General features: G+C 37.6%; 1 protein-coding gene, 1 non-coding gene and 1 pseudogene across 48 annotated transcripts in view; all 3 read right to left on the bottom strand.

Moving 5' to 3' along the window:
- RIMS2 (regulating synaptic membrane exocytosis 2) overlaps positions 1–22,718 on the bottom strand; it is a 773,441-nt gene that overhangs the window by 601,901 nt on the left and 148,822 nt on the right. The window contains exons 2-3 of one of the 47 annotated variants that reach the window (XM_063726778.1): positions 17,479–17,511; positions 17,006–17,092 (exon numbers count right to left, since the gene is read on the bottom strand). The exons of 44 other annotated variants lie outside the window; for them this stretch is intronic. The gene's annotated coding sequence lies outside the window, so the exon portion shown is untranslated. Of the gene's footprint in view, positions 1–17,005; positions 17,512–22,718 lie in introns of those variants that run through there. 2 more of the 47 variants (XM_063726766.1, XM_063726769.1) reach the window with 2 other exon arrangements.
- On the bottom strand, positions 4,359–4,458 carry LOC112134834 (small nucleolar RNA U13). The gene has a single exon (XR_002916181.1). It is a non-coding gene; the product is annotated as a small nucleolar RNA U13 (small nucleolar RNA).
- LOC129047503 (RISC-loading complex subunit TARBP2-like) lies at positions 7,040–14,853 on the bottom strand (annotated as a pseudogene).

The raw sequence follows: 22,718 nt of genomic DNA, 5'->3' as shown, positions 1-22,718 counted from the left end.
AGAGTTGTCCAAGACTATGGGAACCCACCTCTTGCCTCAGTGTGACCTGGATGTGAGCCACATGGAGTCAACAGAAATCATTTTGGAGCTTTAAGATTTGACTGTCCCACTGGATTTCAGACTTGCATGGTGCCTGTAGCCCATTGGGAATGGTTGTATTTATCCAATGCCTATACTCCCATTGTATCTAGGAAGTAACTAACTTACTTTTGATTTTACAGGCTCATAGGTGGAAGGGACTTGCCTTGTCTCAAATGAGATTTTGGACTGTGGACTTCTGAGTTAATGGTGAAATGAGTTAAGACTTTGAGGGACTGTTGGGAAGGCATGATTGGTTTTGACATATGAGGACATGAGATTTGAAAGTGACCAGGGATTAAGTGATATGGTACAGCTATGTCCCCACCCAAATCTCATCTTGAATTGTAGCTCCCATAATTCCCACATGTTTTGGGAAGAACCCAGTGGGAGACAACTGAATCATGGGGGCAGTTTTCCCTATACAGTTCTCTTGGTAATGAATAAGTCTCAGGAGATCTGATGGTTTTATAAGCGGAAACACTTTCGCATGGCTCTCATTCTCTCTTTGCCTGCCACCATGTAAGATGTGCCTTTTGCCTCCCACCATGATTGTGAGGCCTCCCCAGCCACATCAAACTATGAGTCCATTAAACCTCTTTCCTTTATAAATTACCCAGTCTTGGGTATATCTTTATCAGCAGCGTGAAAACAGACAAATAAACTATGATAAACCATCTAGAAAACAATGCTACACACTTGATTTGGAGAAACAAAATTGGTATTTAAGAGAATATAAATCCAATGTTAAGTGTAGACTCACAGAGAGAGGCTGGACAGTCACTTGGTACTTCCTAAGTCCTTAAACCTCCATTATTAAAAGCTCTAGCTGGGCATTGTGGCTTCTACCCATAATCCCAGCTTCTCAGGAGGCTTAGGTGGGAGAATTGCTTGAGCCTGGGAGCTCAAGGCTACACTGAGCCACGATTGTGCCACCACACTCCAGCCTGGGTGACAGAGCAAGACTCCATCTCTAAATAAATAAATAAATAAATAAATAAATAAATAAATCGTCTATACTCCATGACTCACCATGGAGGAGATAAAATGATCCAAATAGAATACACACATGCATGCACACACACACACACACACACACACACTTACAAACTGGTGTGGTGACTCTTCTAAATTACCAAAATGACTTGTGACAAATATACTTCAGGTATATCTCTGCTACCTGATTGGCCATTTGAACATAGAAAGATTTCATTCCATTGTTGTTTTCAATGCATATATTCTGGTTATATAGAAGCTTTCTCATACAAGAAGGTTAATCCTATAACAGTAGCTAAAAGGTTATCAGAAAATGTATTTCCCTCATGGGACATTCCTGGAAAAATCTCTAGTGATAAAGGTACTTGTTTCACTGGACAAGTAAAATAGTTAAATAAGGTATTACAAATACAGTAACATTAAGCAAAACTAATTGAATGAACTAGGTTGCCTTGGTCAAAGATATTGCAGATTGATAAAATCAGATCTAGTTTCAGAGGAAAATATAAGTTGATCCCTTATGAAATAGTCACTGGAAGCCCTAAGCTCCTAATAATAGAACCTCATGTATCTGCCACTCCTAAACTCTAATATGACTAAACTCTACCAGGCTTTAGCTTTAATGTATTATGCCAAAGTGTATTTTCACCAGGTTAAAGAAAGTTTGTCATGGTCCCCCAACAGAGGACAATCAAACCCAGGTGATCTAAAACTCAGAGATTTGGTCTTCTGGAAACATCAAGGAAAGACTTCCCCTGCCACCCACACTGCAACAAAACTGTGGGACTGTGAACCTTGAGCTTGTAATCTCACAACTCAGAAGATCCCCTACAGACTCTTGGAACTATACACCCATTGGCGACCTTAAGGTAAAGCTAACCACAGAAGTTTCTCCCTGGAAGCAGATGACATCCCAGATGCAGACAGCTTTCCCAAGATCACAGATCAAGACTTCTCTGCTATCATGAAACTCTTACTTCTCAATTTTTTCCTTGCTTATACCTCTATGAGCAATACAACTGGAAAAGGGGTTTGTGTGCACTCATGAAGTATACTTTTATTTGTGGGGGATTTTGCAGCCAGCCTTATTTATGGACAACCTATGCTCTGATAGATGAAAGATGAAAAACAACATGTTCAAGAAATTTTAATATCTTTGTTGCTTCATAATCTGTCAGAAACAGAACAGTGGTCCACTCCTCTTAACCTACATCATCAGTTAAAGAGAAAACTGCCAGAAGGCATTCATTATTCCAGATGGGTGGTCTCTTTTTACACAGTTTTGAGTAAATGAGGTAATGATTAAAAATTTATTCCTTATAACAGGTGCTACAGCAGATTCTACTGCAAAGGCTATGGCTGCACAAAAAGCTTCTTTAAATTCTCTTGCTAAAGTTATGCTAGATAATAAAATTATAACTTACTGCTGAACAGAGAAGTATCTGTGAAGTTACTGACACTTCTTGTTGCACACGATACATACATTAGGTATTATAGAGATTCTGTTGTAGGGGATTAACAAATAGGTTGCTTGGTTCAAACAAACAGATGCTTTATCTAGCTTATTCTTTGGTCTTTGATTTTAGCTGGTTGGGTTCATAAGGATCCCGGCTAAGGCATACTCCAAACTCTTGGTATTATCCTCCTGACAGTCATAATAGTCGTCTCCCTGGTGCACTGTATTCTCTCAAAAGTTTTAAATGTTTGCATACAGTCATCTATAGAATGTCAAATGGTTTCTCTTCAACTGGAACAACAAAAACTCAAAGAAATGCATGATTATTAGAACACCATAACCTATGAATGACATACTGTGACTGGAAACCCTAAATGATGGTAACTAAGAGTAGTGCTAATGCCCTAAGCTTTGCTCACACTCTCACCTATGTAAAAACCTGACCAAAAGGGTGAGTTAAACAAAATTATGGGAAGTCATTGTTTTGAACTGAGCTCATACACTAGGCCTTAACAGACCAGACCAGATCAAATCAAGATGGAGTCACTCATGCTAAATGTGACATAATCAAATTGAAACTTTAAAGAAGCAGAAGCCCCCCAAAAAAGACCAGAAATGTTTTTCTCTCTTGAAAACAGGACATTCCAGCATAATAAGGAAGTCTCTTCTAGGCTACCTTTTACAAAAAAGTAAGTTAAAGTCCTGTTTACAAGGACTTACAAAACCCACTGTTCTGCTATTTTCTAGTGAGATTTGAGACCAAGTAAATACATTTATCATGGCAAAAGAATGATGTCAACGCATAAAGTTTTGGTCAACCTCTCAGGTTGACCAAATGAAGGAAATTGTTAAATTAGGCTTAGCCTAAAACTGCCCTCATTATAAGTTTGGCCTAAAGGGTCCTCTGTACATAGTGAACTGTAATCTAACTAGACGTATAAACAGACTGCAACTTACTCTTGTACCAATCACTGAGTTTCAGGCAATAACAGGTGACCAACTGTTCAACTGTAGCAAATGCTGAACTGTAACACATCCAGCTATTCCTGTACCTCATTTTCATTTTCTGTACATCATTTTCCTTTTTCTGTCCATAAATCCTCTCTGACCACGTGGCAGTGCCAAAGTCTCTCTGAACCTATTCTGGTTCAGGGGATTCCTGATTCAGGAATCATTCTTTCCTCAATTAAACTCTGTTAAATTTAATTTGTCTAAAGTTTTTCTTCTAACAAGTCAACTGAAATATGTACTAAATAAGTATTAATATATAAGAAAAATGTTACTGGAACATAAGGAAAAGAGGCATTAGTTGTGAACAGTGTTGATAAAACTTCATAGAAGAAAAACATTTTTTAGTTTTTTAAGCGTTTTGGCCATGAAAGACATGCAAAATTGTGATAGGCATAAAATAAAGACTAAATTTCAGGCTTATATTTTTTCATATGCAAAGTATGAAAGCAAATGGAAAATTCAGGAAGTTGAAAGTATTCTCATTTGGAATAAGGTATGCATGGGGGGAAAACGGAGGAAAATACAATAGAAGAAGCTGGAAAGTCAGCATGAGGTAGAATACTAAGGATTATTTCCCATATTATCTAATATCCAATTAAGATTGTAACATCACAAGTTATAGAAATCAGTAAGACAATGTTGAGAAAGATTACAAACCTATCTCGAATATATCAGATATTTGATTAATTCTTTTTAGACTCATAGCATATCTCAAAACCATTTCTGAACTAATGGGTAAAAAAGACTTTATGCCAGAAGTCACATGAAGTTCTTTATCAATATTAATCCTTTATCTTTCACACATTTCTTTTTTTAACATCAGATGGGTAATGTGCAAACATCATACCAAGGTTTGAGGGAGGAACATCTCAAATGAGCATTAAACACTCAATCACACTTATGAACTATGAAAGAATCTCTAATACACATTTTTTTATTATACTTTAAGTTCTAGAGTACATATGAACAACGTGCAGGTTTGTTACATAGATATACATGTGCCATGTTGGTTTGCTGCACCCATCAACTTGTCATTTACATTAGGTATTTCTCCTAATTCTATCCCTCCCCCAGGCTCCCACGCCCAGACAGGCTCCGGTAGGTGATGTTCCCCACCCTGTGTCCATGTGTTCTCGTTGTTCAACTCCCACCTATGAGTGAGAACATGCGGTGTTTGGTTTTCTGTCCTTGTGATAGTTTGCTGAGAATGATGGTTTCCGGCTGCATCCATGTCCCTGCAAAGGACATGAACTCATCCTTTTTTATGGCTGCATAGTATTCCACGGTGTGTATGTGCCACATTTTCTTAATCCAGTCTATCATTGATGGACATTTGGGTTGGTTCCAAGTCTTTGCTATTGTGAATAGTGCCACAATAAACATACATGTGCATGTGTCTTTATAATAGCATGATTTATAATCCTTTGGGCTTATACCCAGTAATAGGATTGCTGGGTCAAATGGTATTTCTAGTTCTAGATGCTTGAGAAATTGTCACACTGGCTGCCACAATGGTTGAACTAATTTACACTCCCACCAACAGTGTAAAAGTGTTCCTATTTCTCCACATCCTCTCCAGCATCTGTTGTTTCCTGACTTTTTAATGATTGCCATTCTAACCGGCATGAGATGGTATTTCACTGTGGTTTTTGATTTGCATTTCCCTAATGACCAGTGATGATGAGCTTTTTTTCATATGTTTGTTGGCCAGATAAATGTCTTCTTTCGAGAAGTGTCTGTTCATATCCTTCATCCACTTTTTGATGTGGTTGTTGTTTTTTTTCTTGTAAATCTGTTTAAGTTCTCTGTAGATTCTGGATATTAGCCCTTTGTCAGATGGGTAGATTGCAAAGGTTTTCTCCCATTCTGTACTGCCTGTTCACTCTGATGATAGTTTCTTTTGCTGTGCAGAAGCTCTTTAGTATAATTAGATCCCATTTGTCTATTTTGGCTTTTGTTGCCATTGCTTTCAGTGTTTTAGTCATGAAGTCTTTGACCATGCCTATGTCCTGAATGGTATTGCCTAGGTTTTCTTCTAGGGTTTTTATGGTATTAGGTCTTACATTGAAGTCTTTAATCCATCTTGAATTAATTTTTTATACTGTGTAAGGAAAGGATCCAGTTTCAGCTTTCTACATATGGCTAGCCAGTTTTCCCAGAACCACTGATTAAATAGGGAGTCCTTTCCCCATTGTTTTTGTCAGCTTTGTCAAAGATCAGATGGTTGTAGATGTATGGTGTTATTTTTGAGGCCTCTCTTTGGTTCCATTGGTCTACATATCTGTTTTGGTACCAGTACCATGCTGTTTTGGTTACTGTAGCCTTGTAGTATACTTTGAAGTCAGGTAGTGTGATGCCTCCAGCTTTGTTCTCTTTGCTTAGGACTGTCAGCTATGCGGGCTCTTTTTTGGTTCCATATGAACTTTAAAGTAGTTTTTTTCCAATTCTGTGAAGAAAGTCAGTGGTAGCTTGATGGGGATACCATTGAATCTATAAATTACCTTGGGCCATTTTCACGATATTGATTCTTCCTATCCATGAGCATGGAATATTCTTCCATTTGTTTGTGTCCTCTTTTATTTCGTTGAGCAGTGGTTTGTAGTGCTCCTTGAAGACGTCACTCACATCCCTTGTAAGTTAGATTCCTAGGTATTTTATTCTATTTGTAGTAATTGAGAATGGGAGATCACTCACGATTTGGCTCTCTGTTTGTCTATTATTGGTGTATAGGAATGCTTGTGATTTTTGCACATTGATTTTGTATCCTGAGACTTTGCTAAAGTTGCTTATCAGCTTAAGGAGATTTGGGGCTGACACGATGGGGTTTTCTAAATATATAATCATGTCATCCGCAAACAGAGACAATTTGACTTCCTCTTTTCCTAACTGAATACCCTTTATTTCTATTGTAATACACATCTTTAATACAAATGGCTTTGTTTCTCTGTTTTATAATGCCACCGTAACTAAAACTGTATTGAAAAGGCAAATAAATTAAGAGAGTCTTTTCCTCCAGAAAAAAAATTATTTTTTTTTTTTTGAGACAGAATCTCACACTCTGTCACCCAGGCTAGGGTGCAGTGGTGCAATCTCAGCTCACTGCAATCTCTGCCTCCCAGATTCAAGCAATTCTCCTTCCTCAGCCTCCTGAGTAGCCAGATTACAGGTACACGCCACTATGCCCAGCTAATTTTTTGTATTTTTAGTAGACACAGGGTTTCACCATGTTGGCCAGGCTAGTCTCGAACTCCTGACCTCATGATTCACCCACCTCGGCCTCCCAAAATGCTAGGATTACAGGCATGAGCAACTGTGCCTGGCCTGCTCCAGAAAAATTTATGTAGTCGCTAGATACAGAATCTTCAGAGCTGACATTATTATTCTGTTCACAAAATAAAATAATCTTGATATTAGAGACTGAGTTTAAAAATATGTAAAAATTACACTTGTAGCTTGTTATTGCCACTGGAGAATGACTATATTTATATGACTATAGATAGATAGATAGATAGACCCTTCCTGACTCCAAAGGGAAAATGTGTTTCATTTCTTCTCTGAAATTTGCTTCTTGAAGAAAAGTATCAACTCAATTCTGAAATAAAAATATGGTGATAAATAGAAGAATAATTTGAGTTCATTATAAATATTCCACCTGTAACTGCTTTCTGCTTGACCAAAAAAAGTACTTCTTTGAAAAAGACATTGGAGAGTAAAAACACTTTTATCCACTGTTGCCTGGGTATAAGAACATGTGTTTTTCACACAAAACATAAAAATAAAAAACTCTGATAACATTATTTACATTTTTTACAATTTGTGTAAACTTAATTGCACTTAATCTCAATTGATGTCATTAACTGTAAACTTTCTACTACTATATGATGCACAGTGATATGATCTGATTTGCATTTTAGAAGAGATCACCACCATAAGAGGCACATAGCTTACACAAAAACATCTTCTGTCTATATGAAGCTTGTCTAACCTGGGACCCATGGGCCACATGAGGCCCAGGACAGCCTTGAACACAGCCCAAGAAAAATTTGTAAACTTTCTTAAAGTATTATAAGATTTTTGGAAACTTTTTTTAGCTCATCAGCCATCATTAGTGTTACTGTATTTTATGTGTGGCCGAAGACAATTAATTCTTCTTCCAATGTAGCCCAGGGAAGAAAAAAGATTGGACACCCCAGGTCTATATCATTCTCAATATCATTCTCTGTATCTTTCTCAATCTTCAGAAAAAGTAGAAATAACAAGTGAAATTTCAAAATTTGTATTTTAGAACAAATCGTAACATATCACTCCTTTTCTCCCTTTCTAGGCCAGATGCAAAGGCACCAAAACATCAAATGGTAAGGCATGCTCAAAAAGCAGCATCTAGGCTAGACGCAGTGGCTCACGCCTGTAATCCTAGCACTTTGGGAGGCCGAGCGGACAGATTGCCTGAGCTCAGAAGTTCGAAACCAGCCTGGGAAACACGGTGAAACTCCATCTCTACTAAAAATACAAAAAAATCAGCCTGGGGTGGCAGCGTGTGCCTGTAATCCCAGCTACTCGGGAGGCTGAGGCAGGATAATTGATTGAGGCAGAAGTTGCAGTGAGCAAAGATCGCACCACTGCACTCCAGCCTGGGTGACAGAGCGATACTCTGTCTCAAAAAAAACAAAAACAAAAAAAAAAACCGCATTTATAGTATTAACAAATAACTAAATGGGAAATTAGGGAAATTAGAGAGCAACTAGCTTTAATATTTTAAAGTATTTTGAAGTAGCTGAAGTACTTTACTTTCACAAATAACTCCAAAATTCTCCTCCAAAGTCATAGGAAAAAAAATAATGACATCAGAATGTATACAGCAGCACTACTCATAATAGGCAAAAATTAGAAACAAACCCAAATGCATATCAATAGTAAAACTGATCATTAAAATGTGGTATATTCAGATACTGAAGTACACACAGCACTGAGAATGAATGAAATACAACTGCATGCAATTATATAGCTGAATCTCATGAACATTATATTGAGCAAAACAATACAGAACCAATAGAATACACTGTATGATTCTTTCTGTAAACTCTAAATAAAAATAGGCCAAAATAATGGTGCTGGACAGAAAATGGTGGTGCTAGGCAAAAGGATAAAAGTTACCCTTGGAGATGGGAAATAGTTCTCCCTGAAAGGGAGCATGAGGAAATCCTGCAGGGCTGTTAATGTTCTGCTTCTTGATCTCAGTGCTACTTTCTATACTTTCAATCTGTGCACTTTTCATTTTTTATATTACTTATAAGTTTTACTTAAGTTTTATATTACTTAGCAATAAGTACTTTGCTGCTTTTATCAATTTTTCTAAATATCCTTTTCTGAGCAACCTATCATTTGTCATTTTAAAAGTTTATTTACTTATCCCTGCCTTGAGCCACACAGCATTTAATATGATTCTAAGGTATGAGAAAGATTCTGGCAATTTTATATTATTCAGATTAAAGATTATCTGTGTTGGACCTGGAAACACATCTATGTCCAGGAACTGCCTTTACCATTTCACAACTCCGTATCAGCTTTGTTTTTTTGTTTTTGTTTTTGTTTTTATCCACGAAGCAGCATATTTATTCTGGGCCCTAGTAGACAGCCCCCTGATTTCATTCCCACTCATCATCACCAACAAAATGATGACAGATTCCGGGCTGGCTGAGGCCTTGAGGTCCTTGGCTCCTTGCCCTGTGCCTTCTCAGCCTCGAGGCAGACAGTCTGTGTCAGACGTAGAGATGGCACCTACAGAAGGTACCAGAGCTGAGCAGATACGTGAGCCCAGAGGCAAGAATAGCAGGAAGCAAAGGGTGCACATCCATGAGTCCAGCTAGCGCTTCACTTGCTGCCCGCCATGATCTTGTGGTACTGCAGGGCACGGCAAGCAGCCTCACCACGGGCTGCCTCCCTGGTGGTTGCAGAGCCATGATACGCAGTGGCCGGCTGGAGGGACAGTTCCACCAGACACTGGCAGAGTCTACTCAGGCTCAGCTCCTCAACATCCAGGTAACTGACGTGGAAGGCCTGCTCCTCAGAGAGCTCACTGAGGACACGGCAGCAGGCAGGGCCCAGGGCACCTAGGAAGCCCAGGGAGCAATTGCAGAAGGACAGGATCTTCTCTCCAATGAATTTGGTAGAAAATCTCAGGTGCAGCCTGGGCCCCAGTTCTGAAGACCATCCAGGCGGGAGCCCACATCAATGGAGAAGTAGTCATCATCAGGCTCTGCCTCATTGCCATCCCAGGCATCCAGAGACACCATGTGCCCTCGAAGCAGCATTTTGGTCACCGCATTACAACTTGTTGATTTTTTGGAAGTGCCACTGCCAATCTCAATAAAACGCTCCACTCGTCAGATCAATTCTTCGTGGTGATCTGGCCTGGACTCTTAGGTCACTGTGTAGTCTGGCAACCACCAGCCTTTCTGCACCACCAGTTTCTGAAGAGCACCAACAGGGATGCACTCAGACTGCTGAAGAGAGGAGCGGGGGCTGCTTTTCCACGGGGGTGCTCCTGGTTAGGAAAACAGATGAAACTGGGGTAGCAGCTGCTGCAGCAGTAAAAACCAGAAAGTCCTCAGGCAGTGAAGAGTCTAGGGGAGAAAAAGAGCTGCTGTCCTCCAGGGCCGGCTCCAACATGCTCTCCACTTTGAAGTGTTTGAGGGCCACCTCAGCTGCCTTGTGCTTGACTACCTTCTTCCTGGGGCCCTGAGCAGTGCAGCTGGTGTTGCCAATAGTGACCCAGAAGGTGAAATTAGGCTGGTGGGCCCTTGGCTTTGAGAAGGTAGTACACAGGTGTTCTTCCCTATTCTGGTCCCATACTTCTGCAGAAGGCTGATTGGGGTTTCCAGGGTTGGTGGCCAGCATTTTCTCTACACTAGGCAGCCTGCAGCCCGTGGTAGTGCCAGAGTCTTGCTCCTCTTCACTCATTCCCTCCTCTGTCCCCACAGGCACCACTGTGACTGCCTCCACATCAACTTCTTTGACCAGTCAAGCACCATAAGAAGCACATAGCTTACAAAAACAATCTTTTGTCTATATCATTCTTTATCTTCAGGAAAAGTAGAACAAGTGAAATTTTAAAATTAAAATTAAATATCCTCAAGGACTCTTCAATTTCTATCAGCATTAGCCTTCAAAACAAAAAGATAAACATTTTTGGGGACCCATCTGCTCTCTCCTTGTGAATGAATAATGGACTGCCCCATATATTTTTAAATTTCACCTTTGATCCTATATTCTGCTATTGCAAGCTAACATGAGTAGACACAGCAAAGAAATCATGAGATACACTCAGTCTTGTCATCAACAGGTAAAAGCAGTCTTTCCAAAACATCCTTCTAAGCAACTCTCTATGACCTGAGATCTGCAGATTTAGTACTCTGGAGGAGACAAGGGAGAGAAACTGTCCTGGACACTTAATGAAAAGAGTGTAGTAAGTCATGCTAATAATTAGCACTTCAGTTAAAAGCTCCAAAACGTTGACCCTTGAATTCATGTTTCACAACTAAAAAGATACACACCATTTTCCCTGGGCTTGAAAATCTTCTCCACTAGGAGTCCTTAAACAGGAGTCTTAAGAAGCTTCCAGAAGCAGATGATCTTTGGAAAAAAACAGCTAATGACTCCTGGATCAAGCAAATGACAAACCAAAGTATACAGCTTCCACCCAAGAACAGAAGATTGCAATTTTTCTGGTATCTCTGCTCCTCCTTTCTAAAATAATTTTGTTTACTTGTAATCTTATTTATTATTGTGCTTTGGCATCCCTAGTGATCAACTAAAGGCTTCTCAGAATATGTGTATACATTCACATATTGTCAGTGTTATCATGTTCTTTATCTCCATTAGTCTTTCATTACCACCGAAGAGAAGGAAAAAATCTCCCTGTTATCTCACTGACAAAACTTAATATTAGGTTGGTGCAAGGTAATTGCAGTTTTGGCATTGAAAGTAATTTACTTTTGCACCAACCTAGTAGCTGTTACTTAAAACACTACAAATAGCAAATTTCCTTCCAGAGGACACTTGTATATTTGAATTTTCTTCACATTATAACCTAACCTTCAGTCTTGTAAAAATTAGACCTCGATCCTAGTCATTATAGCAGTTACAGTAGAAGCAACTACGGTATTGGAGTTGTGAACAAATGTGAACCTGAAAGAGTTAATCCTTCAAGATGGAACTCAGGGCCTAGATTTTAAATACAGCCAAGCTGCCATTTGCTAACTAGAGGTCATCACATACTCTGAGTTTCCAGAAAACCCACACCTCTATTGAACTTTGTGCTCACCTAAACCAAACAATCAGGGCTCAGCTATACCAACCAATCAGAACCCAGCTGTATCAACCAGTCAGAACTGAGCTGTGTTAACCAATGAGAACGAAGCAAGTTTGAATCCTTCATTTTCATAAAGAAACTAGATTAAGAACAGGGGCAGGAACGTTTGCTATAAAATCAGATCCTCCCTTTGCTTTCTGGAATGCACCTTCCTCTATCATTGAAATCTATGTCTACCCTATTTGCAAACCAAGTCTTTTTCCTCAAAATTCCTTTCCAGAAAAATTTTGTTGACAGAGCAATCCTTGCTACAGTAACTATTCTTTTGGCAAATCTTTACCTTTTGGCATTCTAAAATTTCTATCTCATTGCAGTAAATAAGAATCAAATGTAAACTAACTGTAGGTGTTAGTAGAACTCATTATATAGAGGATAGTGCCTTGTGAGAAGTTTTAGGCAATAATCTGTGAGCAAAAGTGACCTATGACACTTCTGTCTTACATAATTAAGAATAAGTGTGAGTTCTCCACTCTCTCTCTTCCACTGGTGTAGCAACCCTGGAAGCTCTGTGTTCCAGATGGCTTACAAAAGAGCAGCAGCCTAAATCTCTGAATTGCCACTTGGAAGAGAAACCTACTCCTGTGAATAGGTTTCGGTCTTTAGTGAACCTGTGCTCTTGGGCTGTGACTCTGAAAGTGATTCTCAGCTTCTTGTCCCCCTTAGGTGAGGCGCAAAATCTAAAGACTGGAGTTATTTTCCTTTTCTCATATTGATTCAGCTCTGGTAAAGTTGTTTCTCTTGAGGGAAGGTGGGGAACAGAAAGTTCTGGGAGTATGTCAAAATGGTTACTCCTCCCCTGGGCTATTTCAGAATGGTTACTTTCCCCTCCCCTAGCTGGAGGCATGAGGGGACTTTTCTCTGATCTTCACTTTCAGAGCTTGATGGTACTCCCAGAAGTAAAACCTTAAAATTGTGGGGGCTTCCCTAAGGCTAGGACCCCAGGAAGTTTTAACTTTTAAGTTAGTCCACATTCAGCTTCCAGCAGTTCATCAATTATAGTTTAAGTTTTCCTAACAGAATCTGTGGTTTCTTCACCCAGTAAACTTATTCTTTGTATTTGCCTCTCTCTCCACTACTCATGGCTTGATTTGCCCTGTGACCTCAATTTTCTGATGGATTTAAGAAAAGTTGTTGGTTTTCAGTTCAGCATTTTTCTTGTTGTGAGAATAGCAGTGACAATTTTCATGCTCCTTCACATATCAAAAATCAAACCAGAAGTCCCCACAGAACTGTTTTTAATTACTTATCAGCTTGCCTCTTTTTCCCACTTAACCATGAACTATTTGGGAGTAGGAACCATAGTCTTTTTATCTCAGGACCCAGGATAGGTATAAGGATTTTTCAGAGCTTAACCAAACTTTGTGTCTGCTCTTTATCACACACTCTCTCTCTAGGTTATTTTATGCATTTTTCTAGCTTTATGTGCCATACTAACCACTCTCAAAAATATATCTCTGGCCAGTCCATCTCTCTCCTTTAATGCTGGATAATTGTAAGCATCTTACATTTTAAAAGTTCAAAATGTAAGTTTTAGTTTATACCTCCAACCTGTTTATCTTCTCCTCTTCTTGATCATATTTAATAACATCATGACCCAATTCGTTCTTTCAACTAGAAACCCGGGAGTCATCTTTGGTTCTTTTCCCTTCTTCAACAACTTCTAAATCTTCTCCTCCAATAAATCATATCATTTCAATCTTCAAATATATTCTCAATTTACTTCTCTCCATCTTCACTGTATTCACTGTAATCAATGTGGTCCAGGTTATCACTATCACTAGCAAAGTCCTCAAAAAAGGCCTCTTCCATTGCTCTCTCCATTTCTATTCTCACTCATGCTACTTATAGAGCAGTCAGAATGATCTTTATACATAAGGTAAATCATGTTACTCCCATGTTTAAATCTCTTCAATATCTTCCCTGTCTACTGAGACTCAGATTCAAACTCCTTATCATTCTCTGTAAAACCACTTCCCTATCTGAGTCCTACCTCTGGAACCTCATCTCCTGCCACACTCCCTCTCATCTACTATGCTACACCCGTGTTGGTCTTCTTTGTGTCCCTTGCTACTTAAAGACGTTCACATATCATGTTCCCTATGCTTAAAACACTCTTCCCTTTAATATTTTGTTTCTATTAAAAGACCTCACAACCAAAGAGGATTACTATATTAGGTGGTTATCTAATTCCAATAATTCAAATTTTAGATTCTCCTAGTATTTCAAAAGTACATTTATTAATCATAGCAAAACATAAATAAAACTAAAATATAAAATTCAAAGTAAAGTAATCCAATTGATTAGTTTAATGTATTTGCATTAGAAACTTTCTTAATTACCTTTACCATTTTGCTATGTATTGCAGATACAAAGTTAAAATGACAGTCGCATTATAAGGCATTTATCATTTTTCCTAGTATCTCCATCTTTAATTATCCAGAGGCTTGTTTTATACCTTACATAAAACCTGTTATGTTATATTCTCTTTGCAGAAAACTTTCCCTCATTTTAATGCTGATGCAAAAAATAGCAAAAGAAAAGAGAAAGTAATATTAAAATTATTTAATTTATATATTAAGCAGTTTCTACAAAGGGTGAATTAACTGGCAACTAAAACAAATGGCTCATTCAATTTTCTATGCCTCAAATCTCATGAAAAGTCAAAGTTGAATACAATAGTCTACTTATATCTATAATTTCACATCAATTGCCAAAATCAAAATTAGTAAATCTTCCTGTTATGCTAAAGAATATGAAATGAACAAACCTCAAAAATACAGACCTCAAGAAGCCTACCTCATCGCTATATTTTTCAACAACCGCAAAATGGAATTTATATAAATGGATTAAAATGAACTAGTGTTTAGGAAACATAATAGATTTTTAATACTAGCTATCTGGTAGACTATTTCGTTATTCTACTATGAAAGTATTTGCACAAAATATGAAAAACTTACTTTTTAACATTTAAAACTTAAAATGAATACCTGGAATTCAGCTCCCAAAAATAATTTTATGGATGAATAACAGAAAGTAAGCAGATAGGAAGTTATCCCACTCACATAGTATTCATATTGGGAAAGAAATAAGATAACCCAGAAAGAAGAAGCCTTATAAATCCGAATAGAGAGTAAGTGAATTAAAGGGCATTCAGAAGTAACCCTGGTCTGTGGTTCAGAAAGATAAAAGGAAGCCTTCTAGAAAATTACATACCAAAAATCTTCAATGTAACAAGAATGTAAGATGAAGAATGTAGCTATTAAGAGAATCTATTGATTCTGAATTTTTAAAACTACATAAATCACAGTGCAAGAATGAATCAGTTGTCAAAGAAATCTTAACTGAAATAATACCAATTAATCAAGAATTAATTTTTAAATCATCTAAAAGTGCTAATTTTTTCTACCATCTTCCTATACAAAAATCAAAGCAGATTGGATTATATTTATTATTAAAGTGATTTCTTTTGTGTTTATGCCAATCAAATGTCACTTTGTTACAGTAATCTAAATATCATTTTTTAAAAGTTACTCACAAAATATCTGTCATTTTATTTAATGGCCATGGTAATTAATACATAATATGGCACAGTCTTGATTATTTTCAAAACCTCACACACAAGATACATTAACTGAAGTCATTTAAAACCAAGACAAAATTATATCTAATTATATTTTGTTATTGGTTTCTCCATTTTATTTTATTTTAAGCTTCAGTGCCATAGTGAAAAAGCAAAACAATGACATTGTATGGCATTTTAATATAATGCTTGCTAGTTAGAAAAGAAATTATTAAATTTAATTTTACTCCTTATGTCATAAAATTCCTGTATCATAAAAGGATAAAATATGAAAAATCAACTGTGAAGAAATATTTATTGAGTTCCTACTATGTATTAGGCATTCTGCTAAATGCCAAGAATAAAACAGTAGGCAAGACAAATACTGGCCCGACTTCAACGACCTTAAGTACAGGAGAAGTTCCAATTTGAGAACTACATATTAACTATTAGGAAGAGTACACATCATACTTTTACTTCAGTTGAAACGAAAACCCTGACAAAATATAACATAAAATGTATGCAAAGTAGCATAAAATGCATGAGGAGATTATCCTCATCAATAGCAACAAGACATAAAAGATGTTTATCTTTTACTCTGCATTAAAGGCAAAATATGAATGTTTTTCTGAGTGTTTCATCATACTCGTCATTCTCATTCTCTCCTGGAGTCCATGTCACTTGTCAACTTGTCCATTCCTACAACCAAACCAGCTTCCCCAAAGTCATAGTTCAAAAGGAAGCACAGAGGCTAAGTGGTTGGAGCACATCTGAATATTATGGCAACTGTCAGGAGAATACTGGAATTTAAATATATGCAGTCTCTCTCATATCCTCAGCTACCTCAACTTCACAACATAAATAATATTGCTTGCACAAAATTAAAATGCTACAGAAGTGAACAACTTTTTAAACTGTTTTTTAATCTAATAACAAAAAAATGATATCAATACTTCTTTAATGTTTCAGGTCAGTGTGAAAATATATTGCCGCATTTCCCAAATTATGTTTCATAACCTAATGAAATGTTTAGTAAAAACAGGATTCAGTGGTCAAATAAATGTATTAAGCAGTGTATGTTCTAATACCCTTGGAGCATATTTGGGTTCTCAGAATAATTATAATAAAGAAACTTGCTTAACCTTTTTTAAAACAACCTTTCCAAAACTATTTGACCAAAGATTGAATTTGGGGGTTAATATCTTTTAATGTCCTCTAGAATAATTTTTGAAAGAAACACACTCTGGTTATATATTGCATTGTTGGAAAAGGATGTTTTACTGAATAAGTATGGCTTACATTATTTATACTAAAATATAGCGGGGTGGGGGGAATTACCTCTTCTTTTTTACTACCCTATTAATTATCCTTGCCTTCTTTTTAGATTTCCATTAAGGGCAACAGTATCAAACCCTAACCAAACAATTTTCCTTTCTGAGGGCATACTACTCCAAGGACAGTATTTTAACACATACTTTTCAGTATGTTATATTATCAGAGATAATATTTAGTCTATATAGATCATCTTACTTACGTCTGGGGCTCCTTTTCATTTTGTTGTTTTTGCTGGGGCTGAAGAACGTTATTTACCAGTTCAGTGATTCCACTAAAGGGAAACCACCTGTTTAAATAAGCAAATAATGTGACTGAATAACCAAATGAATAACAATGTAGGTTAACGTTTTCTTATCCATAATAAAAATACACAGGCACAAAAGCTACAGCCAATGGTAATGTGAGCTCCGATTATCATTCAGGCAGTCAAAATATAGGGAAATTAAATTTGAACACTTAACTAGTCCACAAGCAGGCAGCAAAAAACTACATCCAGTCACTATGTGGGTGACGTAAGAAGCTGCAAGCAGCTCTCTTACAAGCCAGAGAGTCAGAAAGCAGAAGACACACTAGCTGCAGCCTATCCAGTATTAGTGTAAGCTAATACCAGAAAGCAGTATGTGGCAAAAGTACAGAAGTCAAGCCTACTACACTCTTAATACATTTACTTACTGTGTCAGTTGTGGTTTGTGTTCTTCTTTGACCCTAAAAAGATAAGTTTGCACAACTGAGTGCATTGTACTATGATGAGATTTCTATTTACAAATTTGTGTTCATATAAAATGGACACCAAAAATAAGAATTTTATATAGAAAGACTTAGTGCTTTGCCATATATTGAAATTATACATTTCAATCAATTTTACACAAAAAAAGAGAAAGTGAATCATTTATCCTTAACAGAAAACTAATATTAAAATTCTACCTCTGTTTTAAAGCAATGATTTGGTCCTGAAGTTTTCTGAATATTTTTATTGATATTGAAGATTTTTAAATAATTATTTTAACATACTATATTAAACACAATTACATTTAGTTAAGCACAAATAGATTTCCTTTTTTAAATTTTTCCTTAATATTGAAGTAAAGGCATAAGTATTTTAAATTAAACATAGAGTTTTATGAATATATTTTTAAAAGCCTTACAAATGAATTTCTTTATGCCTAAAGGAGCAGAGAAAGGAATGGGAGGTGGGGGAGGGCAGGTATCCAAACTCTCTTAAAATAGCTATTAAAATAACTAGGTATATTAAATTAGAAATATTCATAAGTTAATTATGCAAACAACTATTCCAGACTGAAAATGAATTTAAATAAATAGTATAGAAATAACTATAATAATCAAGTCAGTGCTTTACTTCTAGTTCTGCTGAGTTCAATAAAGTCTTGTCTAAAATAGCATATAGAAAAAACTGCTTTCTAATTCTCTGAGATGAGAAGATATTTTTATATTACAAAAATCTAAAAATTCACAATCAGAAACTGATTTAGAAGTAGACAGTTGTGGAAAGCTAAGACAGCCAATTGAAAGCAGCTGCAGTCCACAGCGCTCAAGGAGAGGAAGGAAAGGAGCAAGTCAGTTCAGCACCTTCAACTGAAATATCTGAGTTCTCACATTGAAACTGACTAAGCAAACAACTTGACCCTCAGAGAACAAAGAGAAACAGGGTAGGGCGATAGCCCACCTGGGAGCAGCACGAAGCAAAGGGAAGCTGTCAGTGATTGTGTGACCTGCCCAGGAAACCACACTTCTCCCACAGATCCTTGCAACCCCTGAATCAGGAGATCTCCTCGTGAACCCACATCACCAGGGCCTTGGGTCCAATACACTGAGCTATGTGAAGTTTCGGCAGAGCGGCTGCTTAGACACACACAGAGACCCAGGAGTTTTGCATATCTGACCCCAAAATCTGCGTCAAGGCAGGAGATCCATCTGTGAATGCCCCTAGGAAGGGGGACTGAGGCCAGGGAGCAAAGTGGCATCATTCTGTGGGCCCCACTTACATGGTACCTCACAAGTTGGGACCCACTGGCTTGGAATTCCAGCCAGCTGGTAGCAGCAGGCTGAAGTCTGCCTGAGTCAGGACTGAGTTCCCAGGGGGATGGGTGACCACCATCTCTGCGGTTCAGTAGACTCAGTCATTTCAGTCTGCCAACTTTGAAGAATACAGGCAGTTTGGATGAGGAGGGGTCTCCCACAGAGCAGCATAGCTGCCTTGACGGATCAAGGCCAGACTGCTTCTTTAAGCAGAACCCAATTCATTCCTCCTCACTTGGCAAGACCTCCCTGTGAGGGCTTCACCCCTCCAGCAAGGATTCTCCAGACAGAGCTTTGATCTTTCTCAGGGATGAAGCTCCCAGGGGTTCTCTATCTCTGCAGTTCAGTAGACTCAGCCATTCCAGCCTGCCAGCTTTGGAGAATACAAACAGTCCAGACAAAGAAGAGACCCCTGAATGCAGCACACCTGCTCTACCAAAGGGCTGCCTGATTCCTTCTTTAGGCAGATCCCTAATCCTCCTCCTCCTTACTGGGTGAGACCTCCCAGCAGGAGTCTCCAGTCACCTCCTACAGGCATATTTGGGCCAGCAACAGGTCAGTGCCCCACTGAAACAAAGCTTCCAGAAAAAGGGGAAGGCTGCCATCTTTGCTGGTTCACAGCTTTCACTGGTGATAACTCTGGGTAGGAGAAAAACAAAGGCAACTAGGGTCTGAAGGGGACCCTTGCAAACCACAGCAGCCCCGCAAAACAGTGCCATCACTATTAAAAGAAAAACAAACAGAAAACAACAACGTCAATAAAAAAGACCCCATAAAAACCTGAATCAAAGGTCACCAACCCCAAAGACCAAAGGTAGGTTAAGCCCATAAAGGTAAGAAAGAATCAACACAAAAACACTAAAAACTCAAAAAGCCAGAATGGCTCTTCTCCTCCAAATGACCACAACACCTCTCCAGCAAGGGCACAAACTGGGCTGAGGCTGAGAAGGCTGAAGTGACAAAAGTAGGCTTCAGAAGGTGGGTAATAACAAACTTTGCTGAGATAAAGGAGCATGTTGTAACCCAATGCAAAGAAGCTAAGACTCATGATAAAACAATACAGGAGCTGAGAGCCAGAATAGTCAGTTTAGAGAGGAATATAACCAACCTGATGGAGCTGAAAAACACGAGAGCTATAGACCAAGCAGAGAAAAGAATCTCAGAGCTTGAAGACTGTCTTTCTCACATAAGACAGGCATACAAGAACAGAAAAAAAAAAAAAAGAATGAAAAGGCACAAACAAAACCTCCAAAAAATATGAAATTATTTAAAAAGACAGAACCTAAGACTGATGAGGGTACCTGAAAGAGATGGGGAGAATGGAACCAAGTTGCAAAACATACTTAAGTATATCATCCAGGAGAACTTCCCCAACAGAGAAAGACAGGCCAACATTCAAATCCAGGAAATACAGAGAACCCCAGTAAGATACTCCATTAGAAGATCAACCCCAAGACACATAATAATCAGATTCTGAAATACACAAATGAAAGAAAAAAATGTTAAAGGCAGCCAGATAGAAAGGCCAGGTCACCTACAAAATGCAGCCCATCAGACTAACAGGGGACCTCTCAGTAAAAACCCTAAAAGCCAGAAGAGATTAGGGGCCAATATTCAATGTTCTTAAAGAAAAGTAATTCCAACCCAGAAATGCATATTTGCCCAAACTAAACATCATAAGTAAAGGAGAAAAAGGATCCTTTTCAGACAATCAAATGCTTAGGGAATTTCCACCACCATGCCTGCCTTGCAAGAGCTCCTGAACGAAGCACTAAATATGGAAAGGAAAAACAATTACTACCCACTACAAAAACACACTGAAGTACACAGATCAGTGACATTATAAAGCAACCACATAAACAAGTATGCAAAATAACCAGCTAGCATCATGATGACAGAATCAAATTCACAAATAACAATACTAACCTTAAATGTAAATGGGCTAAATGCCCCAATTAAAAGACACAAAATTGCAAGCTGGATAAAAAGCCAAGACCCATTGGTATGCTGTCTTCAAGAGAACCATCTCACATGCAAAGACACACATAGGCTCAAAATAAAAGGAATGGAGGAAAATTTACCAAACAAATTTAAAACAGAAAACACAGGGGTTGCAATTCCAGTTTCTGACAAAACAGACTTTAAACCAACAAAGATTAAAAAGAGACAAAGAAGGTTATTATGGAATGATAAAGGGTTCAATTCAACAAGAAGAGTTAATTCTCCTAAATATATATGCACCTAATACAGGAGCACTCAGATTCATAAAGCAAGTTCTTAGAGACAAAACGACTTAAAATTCCCAAACAATAATAGTGGGAGACTTTAACACCCCACTGTCAATATGAGACAGATCATCGAGACAGAAAATTACCAGGGATATTCAGGACCTGAACTCAGCTCTGAATCAAGTGGACCTGATAGATACCTACATAACTCCACCAAGGAAAGAATAGAATATACATTCTTCTCATCACCACATGGCACTTAATTTTATCTAACTAAAATTTTATTAACTAAGATTTATCACATAATCTGAAGTAAAACACTCCTCAACAAATATAAAAGAACTGAAATAATAACAAACATTCTCTCAGACTACAGCACAATCAAATTAGAACTCAAGATTAAGAAAATCACTGAAGAACACACACCTACATTGAAATTGAACAACCTGCTCCTGAATGACTCCTGTGTAAATAATGAAATTAAGGGAAAAATAAGAAAGTTCTTTGAAACTAATGAGAACAAAGAGACAATGTACCCAAAACTCTGGGACGCAGCTAAAGCAGTGTTAGGAGGGAAATTTATAGCATTAAATGCCCACATCAAAAAGCTAGAAAGATCTCAACAACCTAACATCACACCTAAAAGAACTGGCAAACCAAGAGCAAGCCCCACAGCTAACAGAAGACAAGAAGTAACCAAGATCAGAACTGAACTGAAGGTGATACAAAAATTAAAAAAAAACCCTTCAAAACAAAATCAATGAAACCAGCAGCTGGTTTTAAAAAAAAAATTAATATAATATACCACTAGATAAGACTAATAAAAAAGAAAAGAAAGAAGAATCAAATAAACACAATCAGAAATAAGAAGGATATCACCACTGACCCCACAGAAATATAAACGACCATCAGAGAATACTATAAACACCTCTATGCACATAAACTAGAAAATATATAAGAAACAAATAATGTCTGGACACATACACCTACCCAAGGCTGAACCAGGAAGAAACTGAGTCTGTTAATAGGCCAATAATAAGTTCTGAAATTGAGGCAGTAATAAATAGCCTACCAACCCAAAAAAGCCCAGGACGAGATGGATTCACAACTGAATTCTACCAGAGGTACAAATAAGAGCTGGTACTATTCTACTGAAACTATTCCAAAAAATTGAAAAGGAGGGTCTCCTCTCTAACTCATTCTATGAGGCCAACATCATACTGATACCAAAACCTGGCACAGATACAACAACATGAAAAACCTCAGGCCAATGTCCTTGATGAACATCGATGCAAAAACATCACATTGATACCAAAACCTGGCACAGATACAACAACAACAAAAAACTTCAGGCAATGTCCTTGATGAACATCGATGCAAAAATTGTCAAACATAAATGCAAAATACTGGCAAACCGAATCCAGCAGCACATCAAAAAGCATATCTACCATGATAAAGTAGACTTCATTCCCACAATAAAAGGTTGGTTCAATGTACAAAAATAAATAAATGTAACTCTTCACATAAACAGGACTGAAGGCAAAAAATGCATAATTTGTCTCATTAGATGCAGAAAAGGCCTTCAATAAAATTCAAAATCCCTTCATGTTAAAAATTCTCAACTAGGTATGGAAAAAACATACCTCA

Source organism: Pongo abelii, chromosome 7 (assembly GCF_028885655.2).
Source record: "Pongo abelii isolate AG06213 chromosome 7, NHGRI_mPonAbe1-v2.0_pri, whole genome shotgun sequence".
Taxonomy (NCBI): domain Eukaryota; kingdom Metazoa; phylum Chordata; class Mammalia; order Primates; family Hominidae; genus Pongo; species Pongo abelii.
This window is presented reverse-complemented; position numbering and strand designations above follow the sequence as displayed.